The sequence below is a fragment of the Olea europaea genome, chromosome 6 (genome assembly GCF_002742605.1).
Source record: "Olea europaea var. sylvestris chromosome 6, O_europaea_v1, whole genome shotgun sequence".
Lineage (NCBI taxonomy): Eukaryota > Viridiplantae > Streptophyta > Magnoliopsida > Lamiales > Oleaceae > Olea > Olea europaea.
Window position 1 is genome coordinate 17,153,578 of NC_036242.1, and position 5,562 is coordinate 17,159,139.

General features: G+C 35.2%; 1 pseudogene; it reads right to left on the reverse strand.

The window, feature by feature from the left end:
• Positions 1-234: 234 nt before the first annotated feature.
• LOC111395228 lies at positions 235-1,313 on the reverse strand (annotated as a pseudogene).
• Between the last annotated feature and the right edge of the window lie 4,249 nt (positions 1,314-5,562).

The following is a 5,562-nucleotide window of genomic DNA, read 5'->3' on the forward strand; positions in this document are numbered from 1 at the left end:
TACCGTCTTTATCATAAACGATGCAAAAATGAGATATTTTAGTGACTCGGCTCATGATTACTTTCGTACTCACTCTCCGTTTGAAGTTTGCTAACGTAGGTTAAAACTAGAAAATATTCTGTTCATCCTTAAATGCTACTTTATGTACATATCTTCTGTAATTTGTTTATTATTTTCAAATTTGTTTAAATATGTTACTTATTTAAATAAAAATAATTTTGCTATAGTAAGAATTCACCCAAATCCTTCTAATTCAGGGCACGTCTTTAGTGTGAATATGAATCTATAAATTCCCATTGATGACTCATTGGCTAGCAAGTCTTTGAACAAAATGAAGATGATTTGTTCATCATCCACTTTGAGAAGCATCTTTTCTACATAGACATCAATGCAAGGGCCGATAGCCAGAAAAGGTCAATCCAATATTATGGGAATAACTACATCCTGCAAGAACAGTCGAAATTGTAGGCCGTTTATTAAAGAATTCTTGTATGCACAATAGTGCAATGTGAATGCACCTCACCATCTCTTCTTGGAATCCGGCTTTGTATATTGTTTGATCTATGATGGTCAAACCGTTGTCTTCACTCCATAATTTCCATGCCTAATGCAAATTTTCATATATAAGATCCTGAGGAATGTTTGAAAACACAATTAAAAAAATAGGGAATATTACAAGTGGCTTAACCAACCCAAAAAGGCTAAATGAACATTTGTGATTGTAGAAGTTGCTGTTCTTTTTTCCACTCACGATTTCTAGCATCAAAATGCCAAAACTATAGACGTCAGATTTTTCAAAAAATCTTCCTTCAAATTGCATATTCTAGCGCCATATATCCGCTGCAACATATGATAAATTCATGTAAGTTTGAATCAGCCGATATTAAAAACAAATGGAATGTTCACAGTATTATTTACCAAACATGCTTTTAAGGGGAAGAATACTTTCGTCAATTCAACAATTGCTTACTAAGTTCCTACGACTCTCCTAGTGTTGGCTTGATCTTGGTTGCCTCCAAATATTCTTGCCATTCCAAAGTCAGAAATCTTTAGATTATAGTCGTCATCCATCAATACGTGACTCGGTTTCAAATCTCTATGGATTATCTTCAATATAGAATCCCTATGAAGATAGAGAAGGCCTCGCCCAATACCTTTAATGATACTAAAACATTTCTTCCAATCAAGAATCTTTTGCTATGATGTGAAGAATATACATGAATAAAAGCAAATTATAAAAAAACTAATAGTAGAAGATGTTTTGAAAGGATGGAGAACAGAGTTAAATTTAAACTAACCAAACAGAAACTCATCTAAGCCCCCGTTTGTTTCTCATTGTTTGCCCATTAAAATGAAAAATATGACCGTTATCCATCACAACAAGCCTCCATATTTGACTCTATTGTGTGGAGTCCGTAACGACTATATTTTTCATTTTCATTTTCATTTTTATAAATGAGAATTTTCTCTCCTTTCTCGACACAACATCCTAGTAATTTTACAAGATTTCGATGTTGGAGCTAGGACTCACGTCCACTTCATTCGTAAATTCTTCCATTCCTTGTCCAGATGCTGCTGAAGCCTCTTAACTGCAATTTCTTTTCCATGTACCAATTCACCCTGCATTCACATTAACAGCAATTTCAGCACGAGAACTATATAAAATGCAGTAATCAGCGCCCTTGGTTACAAAAAATTACCTTATAAACAGGACCAAAACCACCCTTTACAAACATATTGTCATCATGGAATCGGTCTGTGGCATTTGCAAGTGTCTCGAACGTGAATAATGGAAACTCTTCAAGATTAATTTTATCCATATCATCTTTAATCAGTATCCCGGCAGAATCTGATGGATATGTTTGCCCAGCTTCATATAACTTCGCATCAATTTTTCCTTTGGCTCCTGGTTCCACAAGGAAAATCAATATCTTTAACTGACAGATACATATATACATATGTAAATCAGCTTTTTGTCTTTGTGCCCATCTGGACAACCCAAATATCAAATGACTTAGCTTAATCAATAACGAGTTCATAAACATTATAAGGCAATTTATCAACAGAACTCGAAGTACCTAGTTCTGAAGAAGCTAGATGAATGTAAAGATCTTCACCAACGTTAGAAAATCGCTGAATGTCAATCAGTCCTCGGCTCCAGAACATACGACCCAGATTTGTGTCGTGTGCATTGGCTATGCATGAACAGTTCATCGAGCAGAGACTTCTACATTCCTCAACCGTCCTAGATGGTCCCCGTTCAGTAAAATCTGGCACTTTCATATACAGGAGTCTCAAGAATCCGTCTTCTTTGCCACCATCACTTGTATTATTATGTTGATCACAGAGCAATGGTTTCCTCCGCACACATCCGCCAGACCAATTTCCTCTTCCCCATTCCTGGGAATTCTTTGGGTCAAACCCTCTCAGACAAGAACAAATAGGTGAACTCAGAGCATTACAACTCCCAATTGGCCCGCACGTCCCATAAACATCACATTCTTGACCAGGAGGCAACCATGTAATATCCTATTTCTCTGTCCTATCATTCCACAATCTTTGAACCAAACTCCCCGTTGAATTCAAAGTAATTCTCATCAAGAATTTTCCCTCTGGCGTAGTGAAATTGTAAGTTCCTGGAAGAACATTTCCCACAGTGAATCCATCATTGTATACAGAATATAAATCATGTACACCAATTAGAATCTGACCATTCCATGGACCACTTCGCCAGTGTGGACGGTTCCCATTCCAAGTACAGATTAGAGGAATATTCAGAGCCAGGAGACCCGTTGAGAAATTTCCAACTTCTGGATCCGTCGGGGTTACCCTGCATTTATGTTGTCAACTAACCACAATATAGGCAAAAAAGTATCGGACGGATGTCCAAAACATTCCCACAATGTACGCCCACTTGAATTATCTCGCAGAACAATATTTCCAGTGCTCTAAAGCTGGGCAATGGCATTAACCAAAGAGGTTGTAACATTTGATGATCAAACAATCTCACTTTCTCCATTCTTTAGTACAACATTCCCATCTCGGGATATCGTTACACTGCCGGAAGAACTTGGAATAGGCTTGTCCCTGTTGGCAACCCATATCACTGTTGATTCAGAAACGCTGTAAAATACACCAAAGTAGCGGTCCTTGGTGGTGTTATCGGGGGAGACGAATCCCAATTTGGAGACGTTGCCTCTTGATGATATGGTGTCGGGGTCTTTTAGGACAAGATTTCTTGTAATAGTGTCTGTCTCTGCACAAAATCCTAAACGAGGAAGACAGAGGAGTGTGAATAGGGACTGAAGAACAAAAAGTGTAAGGATTTGGCTATTGATGGTTAATTCAACGATATTTGTGGGACAAAAACCCATTCTTTGAGAAGTTTGAAGTTTTCCAAGCAAATTATCGCTGCTGGTTTTTTTGGGTAAAATCTATATTGATTCTCGTTATATATAAGACCATTGAGAGAACTTGAAGTCAAATCTCAGTAATTAGACCCGGATGTCAAGATATTCCGTCAATGGTTATGACATGCTTTTCCCTTTCCTCAATTTCCTCAGTAGGATAAACTACACGGTGGTTCCATGGTCGGGCAACATCGGGGCATGTTACTCGACGGCAAATGGAATAAATAAATACAAGTGTTTATTTTTCAAAATTAGTCAAATTCCCACTGATTTATGATTGTGAAAAACTTATGTAGGCTATGTTGAACATCACATCTGATTAATAACCTTGACTCTTTTAAAAAATTCTCACCATTTGGCTCTGTTTGGTAAAATTTATTATTTGATCCTTTTTTCCTTTTGTACAATGCAAAGTTATTTGATTTATGAGTAAATTAGCTTTAACTTGATCTGTTGATTTGGACATTAAAATAGTGGAGGGATGCGTGTATAAAAAATGAAAAATTATTGACTGTTAATGTTTTCTCTTTCTTAAAATATGTTGTTTAATAAGCCAGCGAAGGTTCTTTTCTAATTTGCGCAAATTAGAAAATTATGTTTTAATGTAGGTGATAATAAGTAAAATTTTGCACTTATTCGAGCCACCAGAAGCAAACATTAGAGTGCTTTTATAGTTTAAATACTTAGTTATGTGCAATTATTGATTTTTTACGAGAAACTCGGTATTTGATTTTGAAAATATGAAAATAAACGAAAATTGACCAATTAGGACTGAAGGAGGACGAATTTGAAAGTTAGGGACTAAAGTGTTGAGATTGGAAGTTAAAGGACATATATTATGATAATGAATGACTTGGGCTAGAGAAGAAAATGGATCCAGGGATTGAGTTGTATAGGTATTGTAAATTGACCCTTGAGACCGCAAGGATCTATAGCCACGATCACAAGAGGTTCAATTAATGAGCCAACAGCCAGATAGATCCTACCATGTGATTGAAGAGTGAATTACCAAAATGGTCATTGAACTTTGCAAATAAATTTTTACAGGGTCACTGAACTTTAAAAATCATCCAATTCATCACTGAATTTTGCAAAAGGCTTCCTAAAAATCATCCAATTCATAACTGAATTTTGCAAAAGGTTTTCACGAGGTCACTGAACTTTAAAAATCACCACATTTATCACTGACCCCTAGGAAACTTTTTTGCAAAGTTCAATGATAAATTGGATAATTTTTAAAATTCAGTGACCAGTTGGGTAATTGACTCTGTGATTGCACCTCTTAACAGTGAAGTCACATGGTCAAAACGAGACCCCAGAAACTGATCTCCTAATTTGACTAAACTTCTAATTCAAGACATCTAGGGGTTTGATTATAGACTAATTATAAGGATATAAATAGTACTCCTTTTGTCCCATAAAGATAGTCTTATTTTCTATTTTTCTCCCTCCTAAATTATAGTACTATTTATTATTTGCAAGTATAGTAAACATATTAGTTTCTTAATATACCCCTATTTAATATGCTTTGTTACCAGAAATATAATTTAATTACCATGAATATTGATTGCATTAACGTAGGGGTATATTAGGAAAAATGTTAGTAAAATTTATTATTTCAACAATATTAATTGAATCTTCTTAATGTTTGTGAAAAAAGATATAGGACTATCTTTATGGAATGGAGGGAATACATTTATTCTTCTCAAAGGAAGATGCATTATCGAGGCACAATACATAATTGCATTTGTAAATTTCAAGATTCTTGGCGAGAAGTCATATTTGAAGATGGAATATTGTCTATTTGTCGGGATATTTGCAACAATCAAGCAAATGCATAAGATCTGTACAAGTTTGTGCCGCGAAGATCAATAACTGTTCGAATATCTTTTCTCTTTATTTATTGCAATTGAACCAGACAGAGGTAGACCAAGGAAATGATGTGGGGTCTAAAATTTAAAAATTCTAAATAAGTTCATGGTACAAGAGAACGAGTTTACGAGATTACGCTCATTACATTCATGACAAATAATATCAGACACTCAATGAAATACAAGCGTAATTCTCACCATATGATGTCTCACTAGATATTCGTATTTTTCTTGCAAGATACAAAATCAACGCTCACCTTAGAAAATATAAATTGATAGAA